This window comes from Aedes albopictus, chromosome 2 (assembly GCF_035046485.1).
Source record: "Aedes albopictus strain Foshan chromosome 2, AalbF5, whole genome shotgun sequence".
Lineage (NCBI taxonomy): Eukaryota > Metazoa > Arthropoda > Insecta > Diptera > Culicidae > Aedes > Aedes albopictus.
In genome coordinates this window covers 131,395,703-131,415,159 of record NC_085137.1, presented here as the reverse complement: position 1 = coordinate 131,415,159, position 19,457 = coordinate 131,395,703, and the positions used below count along the sequence as shown (strand labels likewise).

The 19,457-nt window shown below is 34.3% G+C and overlaps 1 protein-coding gene across 8 annotated transcripts in view; it reads right to left on the bottom strand.

The window, feature by feature from the left end:
* The window catches only part of LOC109417689 (ankyrin-3), a 591,898-nt gene that overhangs the window by 435,657 nt on the left and 136,784 nt on the right, over positions 1-19,457 (bottom strand). The window lies entirely within an intron of this gene.

Below are 19,457 nucleotides of genomic sequence, written 5' to 3'. Positions count from 1 at the left end.
CCTTCAGAAATATTTCCGGATACTTCTTCAATATTTCAAGGATTTAGGATTTTTTAAGAATTTCTCCAGAAAGCCTTCTATTGTATTTATTTCAGTGAAGGATTCTTTTAAAAATAGCTCCAGGTTTCAATAATATCTCCGGTGATTCCTTAAGAAACGCTAAGGGAATTCTTTTCATGAAAAATTGCCGCCAAATCTATGAGCTATTTTTCCTTGAGAGGCGGTTATTTTTATACTTGAAGTAACAAAACAGTTGTTACATTGATTTGCTATATGTTCCAGAAATAATTAACGGTGACTGTAAAAGGCGAATCACATTCTATTTGTACCAATTTCAGTCAAAACCACTGGATCTCTGTTTAGAATGCCAAAAAATCTTCTAGACTTCTGCCAGTTAGGACTTCAAGAATTCCACCGACATTGTCGTCTAAGTCCTTCCTCCAACTGTTACAAACATTTTTTTTGGAAAATTTCAAAAATTTTTCGAATAGCTTCCGATAGCTTCCGAATAGCGTCCGATCCCTTCGAAATTAGTTCTTTGGAAATATCTACCCATCAACATTAGTTCTTCAGAAAAAAATAAAAAAAATGCTCGAAATTCCGTATGAAGATCTTTTTAAATATTCTCAAAGATTCATTACAAACTGGCCGGAGAAATTCACCAAAATATTCTCTGAAAGTTCAAACCTCTTCTACAAAAAGAAATGGAAAGAATTTGAGCCTCGGCAGCAGCCCTTCCTTTTCTATAACCGATTTCAGAAGTTCGGTAAATACAACAATTGCAAGCAATGTATCCATATACTACATCAAAATATTTTTGTAAAGATTCACTTTATTGCTACGATTTTCAACAAATTTGTCTCGTAATGGCCTAACAGTTATTCATATTTTTCAGAAACACATCAAAACAATATTTCTTTTAAATGTGTATTTCAAAAAAATTGTCACAATGTAATATCTTTAAACAATCTGTACGTTCGAAATAAACAAGAATGTTGAAAAAGTTTAGACATTTATGTACATAATTTCATTTCGGCTGTGGACGCTCCCCAGCCAACCACATATCGTAAATCATTGTGTGGAAAAAATCGTATATTTTCATATATTGAATCAGAATTGTATAATAATATGTATATTTGTTGACAATGATTGCAATCGCATTTCTGCTAAATCGAGCTTGCTACCTAAAGGTATGATGAAAATCGGTGAAATCGTATACAACTATAACAATGTTGTATATTGATCGTTTGCGTCAGACTTGCGTCGTATACGACATGAATGAAATCGTTGAAATCGTATATTCATTTTAACAGTCGGATATGAATGTTACTGCACTTTTAATAGTCGAATCTTAATCTCAGAAATCGTAAATGGTTTTGTTTACATATTTGTATGATTGAGAAAAAGAAAAAATGGTATTCATCACAAATTTGTATTTTTGTTGTTGTTGACACATTCCAACAATGGTAGCAATAATTTCAACCAAATATATAGGTTTTCATACTAGGTAGCAGATGATTTACAATAAGTGTTGATTCCAAAAACGATGTGAATTCCGGGCCTCTTGCACGGCACCACTTTTGGTGCCACTCAATGCACAACAACAACGCTCCCACCACAAGTCTCGCACCGTATCATGCTAATTTTTATCCGTTTCATGCCATTCACTTTGAACTCTCTATTTTCAACTTGGCAATATAGCCAATAGAGATAACGTGCAGTTCTCAATCAAAGAACCTTAGTTCGATTCCCACTGAATACCATTTAATATTTTTTTTATTTGAAAATCTTAAGTCGTATATTGGTACTCTCAATTGTAATAAGATCATGCATAATCGTATATTTAGACGGATAAAGTCGGCGAAATCGTAGAAAATTTTCGAGAAATCGTAAATTATGTTGGATGGAATCGCAGTAATCGTATATATGTTTCGATATGGCCTCCACTTTAGTATGTATATGCCTGTTTCGTGCATTGAATACGATTTCTTTGGTGCTATATATGTGTGACTATTTCAGTTGCAATTTCGATAAAGCAACCAAATTGCTGGCTGGGTCAAGACAAGAAGAGAGCCGGGGAGTATTAGGTGTCTGGTTTACATGTTTTTGTTTGTAATATTTTTGGGCAGTACTCTTTGGTATCTCTAATTTACTATCAATCTATAACAGTTTACTACCTACTCTATGACTTATGATTTGTTTTTTCCAATACAGCCGGGGAAAAGGTCCATATTTTCTTCAAGTTTCAGAGAGCAAGCAATGGCGCTCAAGCCTAGACTTAAGGCAAGACATAAGGCTGAAATTCCTCTGTCCCATCCCAGGAAAAAAGAGCTTCAATGGAGTGACATTAACTTTCTTAGCATCGTCACTCCACAGGAGCGGCTGACAAGATGTCGTCGTTATATGGATTTATTCAATTGTTTAAAAAAAAAAAAAACGGTGCAGGGTAGGCCTGGCCGCTTCAATATTTTTAATGCATCTCCGATACTCTGCAAGTATTGATACTGATAGAATGATAAAAAAAATATAGAAAAAGTTGATTCTATCATTTTCCAGGATTCTGTGTATGTGCAGTGTAGACAAGACTAGATAAGACCGTATAACGTGTCAAGGTGGTGATTATCAACCACATCACATCACAATTTCATTTGTCAGAGGTCAGATTTTTCCCTAGATTTTCATCATCACTGTGCAGAGTATATTACAAATAACCATAAGGGTGCCTGTACCAGTTATCGCACTACCTAAGGAAAACTATTTCTACAAAAATAAGAATAAGACCGACGAATGTCATCGATATGTCAAAAGATTGATTAGTTTGCATACTTTATAAGAAAAATATGGAAACGGAGCCAAAACTACCTTTAACATTTATTACATGTTATGGACACATTTGTTTATTTGGGTTCCACTTCACACTATTTACATGCATTACTTATGGGATTGGCTATAACTGGTACACTATGGCGAAATAAAGTGAATGGTACCCGTACAGTTAAGGAAAATGATTTATTTCTATCATAATTTGAGCAAATAGTGAAGTTTGAATGATTTGCAATCATCTTTTGTGAACGTGATCTGTTGTTCACGAAATGTTTCTTGTTGATTTGCATCTTTAAAGGTTGAAAATCAACTATGGCGAATTTGAGGTACTATAGCCTACACTGAGCCAACTTAAAAAGTTTACAAAAATATTCGATTTTTTTTCTCAAAGGTTGTGCTGTAACAAAGATGGTTGGATTTTGAGACAGTGTAACAATGAAAAATGTTTAAATCAATTGACATTTTTTTTTTCATTTAACATCCATTTCATACTTAACTATATTAAACCAGAATTAAAACTTGTACAAATGATTCACGAACCACTGGGTGAAGGATAGAAGAATTCGTATAACTCAACGAACGTATGACACACATTCACTTTGGCTAATGAATGAATGATTTATTATTGGAGGACATGTTGTCCCGCATTTCAATGTACATACATTCGAACAGTACCTACTAATGACGCCGGCTAGTTATTTCATAGGTAGGTAAGGATTGGTTGGAACATGCCTGTGTGTTTTGTTTACACACATAGAATTGCAGAAACTACTAGGCATAAATTGAGGACGAATTGCCTAGGCAATACGATATTCATTCGTGAATACACAGGGGAAAATGGAACGTTCTGATAACACGATGTCAACCATTTTCGAATGAAGATGGATGACCGGTAATGGTAAGTCACTCGAAGTGTTGACATAGTTTAATTAGCCTGGATATAGTAGATATAAGAATAGAGCTTGCTGACGTTTATTCACCTTTCTCTTTCAAACATGCAAGCGGAATAGGATTTGTTGTCATCAGGTTTCCCGATGAAAACAAATCCTATCCCGCCTGCAAGCTTGAAAGAGAGAGGTGAATAAACGTCAGCAAGCTCTATGTTTGAAACGACATAAACCAAACATTTGTCAGTTTTGTTTAGTGACTAGTGAAGCATGTAACTTTCGACGTTCAATTACCTAATAAACAGAAAACCTTCGATGCGGAATATTAGATTCTCTCCGAAGTTGTCCATGGTAATTACCTGTAACGAAAAGATAAAATGGAATGATTTAGTGTTGGTGTCCATATAGGTATGATAAAAAAAATCGATTTAAGATTTGTCTCCTATCGCTGCAGATGTAGAATTTGAATGATACTTGTAGTTCTCCATACCGTAGAATTCAACAACAGTTCTTTACTTCTTCACATATCAATCAACCTTAACCACGACTAACTACAGAAGAGTTGACTTTAACTGGCAAAAGACACGTAGGTATCCCACCCCTTTACAAGTGCCGACAACCTGCTCCAAATGAGAAAAAACACTCATTTTTCAGGCGACTTTCCCCCGAACCAGCAGCACGCTCGTTCCTTCATGAAGGAAGGTTTTAGCCTCTTTCAGCTTTTGCCGACCAATCGATGATCGTCGTGGTGCAATAAAGCGATTTCACTAGAATTAACTATAAATATATCTCGAAACATACGTACATACATACCTAGACCTACCAATGTGGATGGATACGTATGTTCACGTACCTACCCTTAACAATGCAATTTATAGCTGACGACAATCATCGCACGATGGAAGATACGGCACGTTCTCGATTGTTGTTCGATTCATGCAATATACCGACCCGTTATACTAGTACCGTGGAGAAGAGTAACGTTGATTGACCCTTCTTGTAACATGTTTCGTTTCCCAAGTAACATTTTGAAGGCAAATTAGTCTTGGGAAGCTTTGAGAACCGTCATAAAAACTTGTACCTTTTAGTTTGGTTTTATTATAGCTCTAATAACCAAGTTTACAAAATAAAACGAAAGTCGTGAACTTCTGTCAACGACCAAAATTTTCAAAGCACAATTTAGCGCTGATTTCGAAACCGTGCTTCAAAAAATTTTAAGTAGAACAGTTTTTGAGTTTTAGCTCAATATTGAGTTGTACAACTTTTTAAAATATAAAATTACCTAAAAATCAAACATCTTGCGTTTTGTTCAACCAATAAATTAAGAGCTAAATATAATACCATTCGATCATCTGAATACAGGTTTTGCGTCAGATTGATGAAATTCAAGATATTGGCGAGTTTTAGGGAAGATCTCCCTGAATTGTAGCAAAAAATCCAAAAACATATGAAGAAATATTTTTTTTTTCAATATGAAAAAAAAAATATAAATTCTTTCTTATTGTTTATATTATATGTGGGCGAGTTACAGTAAAAAAATCAGCTAAATCGGAGCATTAATTATGGAGAATGCGATGTGTGAAGTGAGCAACTTTGCAAAAAATAGAACAAAAATCGATTTCAAATCATCAACCTTGTATTGAAAGTCGAAAAAAAATCCGCTCTACTGTATTTTTTTTCTCCGCGTTTTCGAATTCAGGGCATGATTCTAAACCAAAAATGATTATCAGCTTACCGAGTTCAAAAATGCTGTCAAATTAGTGCTGTCAAACATCATGGATTTCACACGGCCTTGACATTTCAATTTTGCGAATATCACGTTCACCTGTGAGAATGGACTTTGGCGAATATGTGTTTCGGTGACCGTTTTTGGATTACCATACATAGATTGGTTAGATTGATTTTACTAGACTGCCACTGACGGAAGGTGGTATAAATTAATAAAACTGATCTTCTTCAGGTTACACCATCAATAGCTTTTTTCAGCTCTAAATTTCTACCTTATGATACACGCAAAACAAGAAAAGCTACCAAAAATTGCGATATGCCTTTTCTACCAATTTATGTATTAAAAACGTACAGAAAATGTGATAAATCATAATCCATTCGTTGTATTAAGATGCGCTACACGGTTCCATAGCTTCCATACCACTACACACAAACACCTCCATTCAAACCCGAGAAGTTGAACCGGGTTGCGTCTAAAAATAACTTTCGCTTCGCTGCTGAGCTTCGCGTCCTATTGTCTACATGGAATTTTCCACTTGCAAACAGCAACCTGCTGGATGCGGGCTTTTCAGTGCACAATGGGTCTAGAGTCGTATTTACGAAGACAAAAATGTTTCTGCCAAGTTCTGTCATTTCTTTTTTTTTTCATTTGTGAAATGATTACGGTCAATCAAGTGTGGCTTATCCAAAAATCTGCTGATTAATTATTCTCTATACAATATCAGAATGTTTTACAAAGTCATAGCAAATTTACAAAAATAAAACATTCGATTGATTTGATTGATTTGTCTTTATTAAAGAGACTTTCATCCCTTGGATAAAACATTCGAATCATTAGAACTTTTCGAAAAGTTTTCAATAAATTGCAACTTTTTTGCCTTTGGTCATATTTTAGTCTAATCCAACGATACATGAATACCAATACATTAGTCACAAACTTTCAAAATTTAATTTAATTCGGTTCGCTTAGTCCTAAGGTACAGTAATTTGATAAACGGAAGTCAAAAACTAGATATAGATAGAAGGGCTCTAATTTCGTGTAAAGTTGAATAATCAATCAAGCCCAAATTTGCACCAATTAAATCAAACTCGTTGAGGAACAAGTAATCAAAATTTGAATAGTTTTGGTGGACTTTATAAGAGGATACAACTTGCTAAAAATGTTTTAGGCAATTTTTAAAACTTAGCATGCTTTTGTATATACCACTAGGCGGTGCTAGAGGTCAAGCAAATTTTAAATTCAATATATCTCAGAATTCTGGTCACTTACAAAGTTGGTGTCTTTGACAATGTTGTTTGGTAGGTCAAGGGCTTACAGTTAATGGTCCACTTGTTTCGAAATTTTGCCACAAGGAAGCGCAAGTTACACATTTGCAAAATTATGGAAATGAATGTTTTTTTTCGTAAAGCAATCAAAAAGCTGTAATTTAGTTTTCTTTGAACATATTTAAGTCAAGTCAAAGGTTTTTCAAAGAGCTATATATTAGTCATAAATGTGCAAAATTTCATTTCATTTGGTACACTTAATCCAGAGATATAGCAGTTTAACGAAGAACACTCAAATATGAAACATTTTACTAGAGTCACTCCAACTTCATGTAAAATTATCCAATCGAGCTCAAATTTGTACCATTTATAGCTAATTAGTTGTGCAACTAGCAGATAAAATTTGAGAATATTCCCTACACATTATAGAAAGTTACAGGTTGCTGAATATATTCGAGATAATAAGTAAAAGATACATGCTTCTACTAATTTGCAACTAGCGCCGTCTACTGGCAGAATCCTGAACCAATCAGCTAATCAACTGAAACGCCTTAATAAACCAAACAACATTGCCGAAGAAACCAACTTTCTAAGTAATCAGAGTTCTGAGATATATGGAATATAAAAATTAATTTATCGTCAGCGCTACCTAGTGGTGGAATTTTAAATCAAACGGCCCATCACCAGTAAAACCTGGCCTAACAACTTTGCCAAGTATACCGAATATTTAAGTAATCATGGTGCTAAGATGTACGGTATGGAAATTTCGCCAGTGCTACGTCTTGCTGTCTGTGATATCTGTCATACCAGAGACAAACAGACGTAACACTGATGAAATGTTTATACCAAATATCTCATCATCCTGATTACTTAGAGAGTTGGTGTCTTCGGCAATATTATTTGGCTGGTCAAGAACTAACAAATGATGAGCCGTTTGATTCAAAATTCCACCACAAGGCAGCGCTAGTGAGCAAACAAATATTATACCGTCTACCCCCTGGTTTGAACGACACCTCATGCAAACCAACGGGATTCATTTTTTAATTTGAACTTCTAGTAACCCTGTGGGCATCGTAAAACACTCTGGTGGTAACCTTTTTTGCTGTTTTGTTTTGATTCTGCGTTCCGTTTCACTCCGTTCCATGATCAGAATGACGTTTGAACCATTTTTAGTTTGAACGATGTGCAAATTAGAGGGGGTCAAATTAAAAAGTGTTCAGATTAGATGAGGGGTAGACGGTATTCCATATATCTCGGGACTCAGATCACTTAGAAAGTTGATGTCTTCGGCGATGTTGTTAGGTTGGTTACGGCCGCTCAGTTGATTAGCTGATTGGTTCAAGGTTCTGTCAGTAGGCGGCGCTAGTTACGAATTAATTGAAGCATGCAACTTTAATTTATTATTTCAAATATATTCAGCAAGCTGTAATTTTTTCAATAATGCACCAAATATTCTCAAATGTTTCCTGCCAGTTGCACAACTAGTAAGCTATAAACGGTACAAATTTGGGCTCGATTGGATAACTTTACATAAAATTGGAGCAACTCCAATAAAGTAGTTCATATTTGAGTGTTCTTCGTTTAATTGCTATATCTCTGGATCAAGGGGACCGAATGAAATGCGACATTGCACAATTATGACTAATACATAGCTCTTTGAAAAACCTTTGACTTGACTTAGACACGTTCAAAGAAAACAAATTTACAGCTTGTTGATTACTTCACGAAAAAATATCAATCATTTGAATGATTTTGCAAATGTGTAACTAGCGCCGCCTAGTGGACCATTAACTGTAAGCCCTTGACTCACTTAACAACGTTGTCGAAGACACCAACTTTCTAAGTGGTGAGAGTCCTGAGATATATGAAATTTAAAATTTGCCGTTTATTGGTGGAATTTCTAATTAAACGATCCATCACCATCCATCATGGCATCGCAAATAAAATTATTAGAAAGCAGATTTTTGAATCAGTTTAACCAGACGAACCACCCTAACATAACAATAATAGGGAATAGGGTCAACAATTGAAAATAAACTTTCTAAAACACAATATGTGTCTAAAAACTTAAAGCTGAAGCTTAAACAGTTTTGTCTTTTGTGCGGCTCTGTGGTCGTGTGGCTAGAGTCACCAAGCTCTTAGTCACATCGTGCTGAGGAGCGCGGGTTCGATTCCCGCCGCAGCTGTCAGGAAAAGTTTTCGGCTGTGCCACTGGGCGTTGCATGCTAGTCCGTTGTCTAGTGTCGTGCTTCCTTCAAAGAGCGAAAAGCTCACTGGAAACATTGAGCGTGTCCGTGTCTTCGCAAATACGGCTCTGGACCCATTGTGCAGTGTGGCGGCTGTATCACTTCCATCACCAAGCCACGTTTGTGTTTATCATGATGGCTTTCAGCCTCTTGTCTATTCATGTGCAGTAGACCTGTTCACTTTGAAACTTTTTTTCTCCGATTCTCCGTGACACATCAAATTATCAATCCACATGCAAAACCAAGTCTTCAGTCCAAAATTGAGCCAAATTGATGAAGATTTAAAGGTGTATCAAATCGATTTTGTGTTTTTTTAGCCGTTTTCACAGAAATTTACTCAGAAATTCACAAAATTGCTCCGAAAAGATGCCGGAGATACCGTTAAGATATAGTTAGAACAATACTCTACAACTTTGCCGAAGACACTACGGTGTTTAAATTGCGTATTTCGAAGTTATTCAACAATTTTAGTTAAAAAATCACGAAAAAACACGATATTTTTACGATTTTACATATGAAAGTCATGTAGTTTTACATTGTTTTAGGTGACTAAATTAATTAGCGATTACTCCTTTGTATAACGAACATTTCGTCCATACATCGTTTTTGTGTAGGAGTTCGTTTTCATTGACTAATTATCAAAAGTATGTCACGTTGATACTAAAAATCGCACAGAGTTACCAGCACGAATTAAAACAAAGTTACCCATGATTAAGACGTCATGCCATCGTATTCTAATGTCTTTTGATTTAAGTATCAGAAATGGTGCAGATGGTAAGGCTCGAGCTTCCGGATCAGAAGGTCCCAGGTTCAAGCTTAAATACATGATAAACTTTTTTTTTCTTTCTTTGTAGCAGTTAGGATGATGAATCTGCCATGACTTACACGCAATCTCCCAAAGAATAATGATCGGGACTTGCAAATTAAGCCCATTCCAGGACTAGCTAGATATTTAGTTTGTACTTGTTGGCAATAAATCGTGTCGACGATATCAGCTGGGCGAAATATTGAGCATCTGTTTGATAATGATCAATTTAGCTAAAACAATTCAATACGATGATGGAACTGCTTCTGGATGCAACATTTTACAGACAACTGTGAGTAGAGCTTACTTGTTATCTATCTACCCACAAATCAGCACAACTACACGATGAAGGGAAACTTCATTCTTACTATGCACTCCACGGTTCCGAAACAATGCTATGATGCCAAATTGCAATGAGATGCAGTGCGTAGTTTCATCAACTTATAGCAGGATCGAGACGCAAAAAAAATGCTATTCCAGGACTCGAACCTTGAATCTTCGAATCCACAATCTCATGCTCAACCAACTGCACCAAATTTAAACTGATGCAGATGAGACAAAGAAGTGTAATGACGTTTAAATCATGGGTAACTTTGTTTTATTTTATGCTGGAAACTCTGTACAATTTTTAGTATCAACGTGACAAACTTTTGATAATTAGTCAATGAAAACGAATTTCTACACTAAAATGATGTATGGACGAAATGTTCGTAACACATAGGAGCAATAGCTCATGAAATTAGTCACCTAAAACAATGTAAAATTACATGACTTTTACATGAAAAATCGTAAAAATATTGTATTTTTTGGTGATTTTTCAACGAAAATTGTTGAATAACTTTGAAATACGCAATTTAAACACCGTAGTGTCTTCGGCAAAGTTGTAGAGTATTGTTCTAACTATATTTTAACGGTATTTTCGGTACCTTTTTGGTGCAATTTTCTGGATATTGAAGTACATTTTCGTGAAAATGCTCGAAAAAACACAAAATCGATTTGATACACCTCTAAACCTTTATCAATTTGGCTCATTTTTGGACTGAAGACTTGTTTTTGCATGTGGATTGATAATTTGATGTGACACGGGTAGGTCAAAAAAAGTGAACAGGTCTAATGTGCAGTTATAACCGTGCTGGTTAGAGCGCAGGATACCGTGTATCACCATGATAGTGTCTCGGTTCGAATCCCGCCGCCGCCCGTATTTCTTTTTAAACATGTATTGGTATTTGATGCCGCCGCTGCTGCCATGATCAGTCTAAAAATAGAACAAATAATGAGAAACCAGTGCGACAGAGCACACGCACACATGCGAAATTTTCCTTTTCCAGGTTCTAGGAAGCCAATACAATTTTTGGTATACTGCCACCTACCAATTTTTGTATTTGCAAGGCCCTAATACAATATTTGTATATGTTTCATACCCAAATGTATTAGAATCTGCCAATCACAGGTTGCGTGTACCCTTTCGGTCTTTGTCAAGTCTCGTGCATTTGATTATTCGATGAAATCATTTACAAAAGTAATTCTTATGGTGGTTCTGTTAACCCTCCTTGTGAATTAGGATCATTTTTGACCCTAACTGTGCATACATTAGCGGGCTGCTACCAACGTGATGCACTAGGAAGGTTAAACAATATTTTGGTAGATGTACTTTCATTGTGACCTTTTCAACTTTTCGATTGTTTTTTCTAAGAATTTCTCCAAGAAAACTTTCAGCAATTCATGAAAGAATTCCTGTAATAATATCTCGAATGATAATTCCTCGAATTCATCCAAATATTCTACTAAGAATTTCATCAAAGAAACCTCAGAGATTTCTTTTGAAAATGTTCAAAGATTTTTTTAAATATTTTTCCAGGATCACCCAAGGCGTTTCTACAAAAGTTACCTCAAGAACTTTTCAAGAAATTCGTCAACTATTCCTGTAGAGATTTTGCTGTGGTTCCACAAGGAAACACTTTCACGCAAAAAAAACACGCCTATTTTTCAAAATCAAGAAAAACATAAGTTGTGTATCAATAGGTTTTTGATTCTTTATCAATTGTTCATCAATAATTCCACTATTGAAACAAATAGTTAGTAGTTGGATTAACCTTAATACGTTAAAGTTCTATATTCTAAACCTAATTGCATCATACCCATTTAATTCCGTACGTCTCGAGTTCTTCGAAAATCGATGGTGCTCTAGAGCCACCACGGGAAGTAAAAATTAAAGTGTTTCCTTGTGGAATTCACAGCAAAATCTCTTCCACAAATTATGACAGGAATTTCTCCCCGTATTTTTTATAACAATCTTCAACGATTCCCGTCAATTTTTTTTTATAGATTGTTCGTAATATAGGGTGACGATGGGTATTTTCGGCAGGTTTGTTCTCTTCGTCATGAGGGGTTTTTGTCGACCAAATTTCCTGAAACTTGGTCATATAATTCAGCTTGGTTGGGAAGGATTTGAGGCCAACTCTGAGTTCAACAGCTTTCAAAAAACCCCTCATGACGAAGAGAACAAAACTGCCGAAAATACACAATTTCCCCTAGTTCCAGCACTTACTCTAGAAATTTACCGAAAAAATCTGGCAGGATCTCTTCTTTATCAAAGAATTCCTGTATGAACTTCAGCAATACTTCACGAATTCATCCAAATATTTCACAAAGAACTTCGCCTTCAAGATTTTTCCGATAATTTTTCAATTCTTTTAAAAATCCTCAAATGTTTTCCCTATAATTTATCAAGGAATACGTTTAAAGATTTTTGTAGGAATTTTGCTATGGATTTCACAAACACATTTTTTATATATTTATTAATTTCTTCATAGATTTCGATGATTTTTTTTTCCAAAGATTGCAGTAGAAGTTCTTCTCATACTTTTATTTTCCAAAATTTCTACCATAAATCCTTCACTGGCTTTTTTTACGATTCACGGTTTTTTAAAGGAATTCCTCCAATATTTTTTTCAAGAATTTCTCTAAGAATTTTTAATAAAAAAAACTAGAAATAAAAAAACGATTCCTCTTGGAATTTCTTTATGGACTGCACCAAATATTGTTCCAGAACTCTACTCTACTTTACTCTAGAAATTTACCGAAAAAATCCGGCAGTATTTTTAGAGAATCCTTTGGGAGTTTCTCCGAGAATCCTTCAAAAAATTTTGACATTCAAGTCAGATTGACGAAAGATCCCTAAAATTGTTGCACATTTTTTCCGGTTTTTTTAAAATTCTCTTGGCATTTCTTAAGTAGGTTCTCTGTGTGCTTTCCAGAAGTTCCCTTTGAAATTCCTCCAGGCGTATCGCTGAAAAATCTACTAAGACATCCTCCGGGGATTCTCCAGGATATTTTTTACTTAAGCCAGCATTAAAGCAAAGTGGTAGCTCATGCTAATTTCGATTCAAACCATCTCTCTCTAACAAAATTTCTTTCGAAGATATCACCTAACATTTTCCAATAAGTCATCCTGAAATTTCTCCAAGGACTTCTTTGGGATTTGTTTCAAGGATTCCTCTAGTGAATTCTCCAAATATTTGTGTAGGAATTTCCCCGAGGAAGCTTTCAGCAATTTATAAAGAATTTCTCCAAGGAATCTCAATATTTTTTTTAGTATTTTTAAAGATCTTCAAAAAAAATCCTCCAAAGGTTTTCTCAAGAACTTTCCAAAAAAATCATTCAACGATTTCTGCAATTTCGACATAGATTTCTACAAAGATATTTCCAAAGATTGCTGCAGAAGTTCATCTAAAAATTACTTTGAGGATCTTTCCAGGAATTCAACTACAGATTTTAACCAGAAATTGTTCACAGACTTCTTGAATGAATCTTCCACGATTTTTTACAGGAATTCCTCCAAGGATTCTTTCAGGAATTTCTCCAACTATTCCTCTCAGAGTTTTTTTATGGATTGCTCTAAATACGGTTCCATCAATTATTCCAAAAATTTTCTTAAAAATAATCTTGCTGGAATTCTTCTGAGAATTTCTCCTTTTAGCTTTTTTTTTGATTATCTCCAACAATTCCTTCATCCAAGAATTCTTCAAATATTCGCCTAGTAGTTTCTACAATAAGTATCATATAATTTTCAATACTGAGATATTTGAGTCAAGTTTACGAAAGATTCCTAAAACTGTTGCAATTTCAATTTCATTAGGAAATCTTTTGGCATTCCTTTAGAAGGTTCTTTTGGGTGCTTTTCAGAAATTCTCTTCGAAATTCTTCCAGGCGTCTCTCTGAAAAATCCACCAGTATATCCTCCAGCGATTCTCCAAGAATTCCGATGGGATTCCTACAAGAAGTTCCACCAACAATTCCTTCAAGAGTTCTTGACTAGAAGATTCTAACAAAAATATAACATTATTGTGACAAACCATCATGCTCAACATCTTAACATCTAATAACATCTCATCTGAAATTATATCACATCATGTTAAAAATGTTATTAATTCACTAATTGTAATATAATTCAGTTTTGATTCTTCGATAACTTGAAAATAATGTTTCAAAATAATAACAAATTTTGATAGAAAGAAGATAACAGCTCAAATTTATATCACATTTTGTTATCATTTTGATCTGATTATAACAAAATGGGTTACTATCTTGATTAGACCAGTATACTTTTTGTTACTATTTTATTTCCACATCATCCAGCATCTAGTTTGTACCATTATGGAAAAATATTGCACAATATAAACTTGATATAATCTCCTATTTGGAACTTCTTTTAAAATTTCTTCAATTCGATGAAAAGTTTCTGCATAAATATCAATGAATTTCTTGACTCCTAGGATTTCTTATGAAGTTTCTTTTGCAATTTCCTCAAAAGTTCCTTGTGGGATCAACCCAAATGTCTCTTTCTGAATCCCTCCTGGAATTTCTACGGAGATTACTTCAAGAGTACCTTAAGGAGCTTAAGGAACCCATTCTAAGTTTTACCCACGACATCCTCTTGAAATTTCTCCAGAAGTTCCTTTTGTGATTCACGCAGATGTTCCTTTTGAAAATTTTTAACGATTTTTCACATTCAGTAAATCCTTATGAACCTCGTTCAGAATTGTTTCCATTTTTTTTCTGGGATTCCTCCAGGATTTTCTAATAAAACTCATCCATGGCTTCATTTTTTTTATTCCTTCTGAAGGATTCTCTTCAGAATCGAATTTGGAATTTGATTATGTTAAGTTCCTTCTGCAAATATAGCAAGAACTGATTTGATGGAAATTTCAGCATTACTAGAATCAATTAAGACCGAAACATGAAGATTCAGATAAGAATTTTGAATCAAGTAAAATATTTTTTTTTTCGAGAGTTTCTTCGATGATTTCTGCAGAAGTTCTCCATTTTTCTGGGATTCTATCATGAGTTACTTCGGAGATTTTTCCCGAGCAGAGGAGAATAGCAAGTTAATAACTACGAAATCACATAACCTGTTTTTATATCTTGCTTTGTTATTCTTAAATTATCAAGGCATAGCTTTTCCATAACAAATTTTGTTGGACAATCTCATTTTGTTATAATCAAGCTACATATTGATATACATGAACTAAATTACATTTAAATAACATGTTTTGTTGAAGTACAAGTTTAGTTATTGTTGTACTATTGATCAACTTATCAGCAATAGCACAACAGTAACAAGTTTTGAAATCACAGAAACAATTCGACAATTATGACCTGTCCCTTTGTGTTGTTCCATTTTTGTATTCAGCATAATCACTTGGAAGTTCTGGAAGAATAATCTGTACAATATTTCCAAAAATCATCCCAATCCTAAAAATTTTCTGCAAAACTGTTGAGCATTCTAAAAATTCTTCAGTTTCTATGCTGAAAAAAAAAACAAAGGTAACACGTGCTCCGAAAACAATTAAAATATAACAGTTTAAAAAATAACAGGTGGAAATCGAAGCTCGCCGTATTTGATAATATAGAAATTACTAAAGTTAGATTATCTTGCGACTTCAAATCTCTGAATGAATAAAAAGCCGAATATAGTATTTCTCAATCATTTGAAAATATTTCTTACGTCAGAGTGATGAACCTCATGTTATTGGCGGGTTTGTGAGACAAAGTGAATAATTTTATATAATAAGTATTATAATTTATTTAGTAACGAGTTTGATATCATAGCAAATTCTGCTCTCCGATTATCATCAATTACATATTAATATCAAAATTTGTTATTGAAATATTTTCCGCATTCACTGTTATTAAATTGTTATTGAAACTAACAAAACAAGTTATTGAATTGGATTTCCAGCAACATTTTTTTGTTATGGGATTTGTTATTTTGCCGCTTAAAACTTAAAAATAATCGATTTTATTATTCAGTTATTTTTCCCAAATAACACCCCGACTAGATGAACATAACAAGAATATATCATAATTATATCTTAATGTGATATAACTAACAAATTATGTTATAATTTTGTTATGACATGGACTGTTTATTACTTTTTCAAACTAAATTATAGCAAAATATATTATAATCTTTTGTAACTAGTTTTGTTACAAATAAATCAGAACAAACTCTGTTATAATTTTGTTATTTTTGCAACTGAACAAAATGATCAGTTGAAGAAATAACATAATTATATTAGAATATGAAATTATTTTAATTTTTAGCTATTTTACAAAAAAAAGAGAAATTTGATTATGTATTCGTTTTTTTCATTGCTTGTAGAACAAATGGTCGATGGATGCAGTAAAAGATCAAAAAATGCTTATAAGGAAACAGTTTTATTCTATGTAATTGAAAAATTTATAAAAAAAACATTCAATTGCAGTTTTGCTTGTTTTTATTGCGTAGAATGCCGGAAGCGTATCCGGCTACCCTCAAAACTGAAAAGTACTCATATGTTTTCAACTTTGAATCGATTTGAGTGAACTTCGACTCGTTTGAATAAGAAGTCTTTTTTTTATTGATTGGTTATGCAAATAGAATGATTGGGTTACGCGGTATTCGGTAGTCCAAATTTTCTGGAACATGTTTTTATGCTATTGAGGGGCCCATTTTGTCGAGTTTGAGCTGAGCATATAAAAAAATCTTCAGATTTCAAGCTTTCAGGAACATTTTAAAGATTATTTTTATGATGATTAGAAAAAAATACGGTAATCAGAGAAAATTGGGTTGATATTGAAACTCCATACATTTGAATGGGATGAAAAACTGGTGAAAAACTTCGAAGCTCATTTACTCGAAAGTGGGTTTTTGTAACTTACACCCCTTTGCTTCTAAGCTATCGTCATTGTTGGAGTTAGCGTATTGAAAAGACATGGTCTCTCGTGAAGCATGCTTCGTAATGATTACTTTGAAGTCAATACTTTGGGCCTAGGCTGGGCAGATATGCTATTGCAGCTGGTCTATGGAAAATTCCACGCGTATGGCAATTCGGGGTTTCCTTAACCCACGATGACCAGATCGGTTCAGTCGGATTTGTTTTAGATGGAAAAAATAAATCTGGATTAAAAGAGATCAATATTGTCAAAATCGAAGAAAATTAATCGCAGATATAACCATTACATAGTATACCTTCTTTAGTTTATTGACTGCTGTTTCATATTATGAAGTAAAAAATAAAGGCATTGCAACTTCTAGAAATGTTATCAGACTCTTCCGTATTTTTTATTTTATTTATTGCTTTAATTTGAGTTTTTGGGTAAATATAGCATTATAGGTATTGATATGTTTATCTAAGTATTTATTTCCTTCTTTCAATATCCCAGTCTCGTTACGGTGCCAAAATCCTATCACTTTTCTACGATTCCCAATTCTTATAGGTTAAGTAAAATTTTAGCTTTAAAAAGTGATACATCTGCAAATGAGTTTTTATTTTATCTCAAAATTGAGTAAACTTATAGTTGGATTTATATGTCATTTTAACAGTACTGCTATTCCAACTTCTAATTATAACGTCAAAAAGTACCGAACAGACTATGTATTATGAAGTAATGAATGTTAGTGAGCGTAGAGATAGCAAATGTGATACCTACTAAATAATTCTAATCAATAAAAATGTCAACTATGTATACAGACAATTCTGCTCAATTGATGATTGCATTTGTCTATTATAACTTTTTTCTTTCGATCTATTATTATTCGACCATATATTGTTTGACATTATATCATAAATATCTTTTTTCATTACTAAAAATAATCTTAAACAGAATAAAACTAAACAGCATCTGCAGAAGTAATCATATCGGCATATGATATAATTGTGATCAATCAAAACAAAGCCACATTTTACCTTCGCTCACGTATGTACGTGTATAATCGCCGTTCTCGCAGCGCGAAAAAACAAAAAATAAAATAAAAATCATCTCCGTCCGGAAAAAAATCTTTGTCGCCGCCAAAATACACCCCATGACGAAGCTCAATCATAAATAGTCGACTACCTAGCAACTTTTTCGTCGTTCTCTTTGCTCCTTGGAAATAGCCGACGACGGGCCATGCCACCACTGTTATTAGTGTTTCAGTGCGCATGTCTGCGCACCGCGATAGCGCTGTTGGTAAGAGAGAGAGGTTCATTGTTTGATCTTGCATTCAAATCTCTGTCTATTTTTGTCCTGCGACTGACAAACAAGAGATGGGGGAATAGGGAAACTGGCAATACGTAGAACCAGTAAAGCTTCTTTCGTCCCTCACTTCAAGTGCTGTGATAGCCTCATTGGTAAAGGCGACTGAAAATTCACGATGGCAGGATTCGTGGTTCAAATCCCTTCCATGCTTGTAAGTTTTATAATGAACTCGAAAGTTTTTTTTATATGACCTATTATTTTCTAAAAATAGAATAACACACTTAAAGTTATTACCCAAAAATGAGTAAAAAAAGTTAGTTTTTACCCTATTTGATTTTTACCCTAATTGAAAATATCAAACTGTATTATAATTTTGATATATTTTATCAAAAACTTAGAACAGGGCTTGATATATTTTTGATGTATTTGTAACAAACTCTGATACACTTTTGTTAGAACCCTTATGATTTTTAGTTAGAATTTTTGTTATTTTAACAACATCCTGCATCTAAATTATAACTGCCTATGTTAGAAAAAATCTGCATAACATAATAACATATTATGATATAATTTTGTTATGATCGCCTAGTCGGGACAGCTCCTTATGCTGTTGTTATTCCCTTCTGCTCAGGTTCGAAGAGTATCCCTCTGGAATTCGCTCAGGAATGTTTACATAAGTTCCTTCTCTGATTCCTCCAGGAGTTTCTTATGGAACTCATCCATAACCTATTTTTTTGGATTCCTCCAAGAGCTTCTGTTGATGGCCCGTAGCGTTGAGGCTATACGTTGACTTTATAAGTGGATGGTCATGGGTTCGATCCCAGCCCCGGCACATGCAATTTTTCGTCAGTTGCTCTTCCTCCCGAGAGCGGCTGACACCTGACTCTCTTCTGAGCATATGCTCTAACGGACCTTGGATATCGGCTAACGGCAACTCATAATGGACCCAATCGGACTGGAAAAGGAACAAGAGCCACACAGCAACATTCTCGTGCTCATCATTCTATCCAAGGACGGACAGGGTAGAAAGCAGCGCAACGGCAACCAGTTTGATATAGTAGAATTGGAATGGAATACATTTAGGCGCTGTACAAAGTGTAAGTGAAGCCCCGCCAATTGGAATCGCTCACGCAGTGCCCTAGTGGACAAAAGAGCTGTAAATTAGGTGAAGTGGTTGAAGAATAAAAAAGAGCTTCTGTT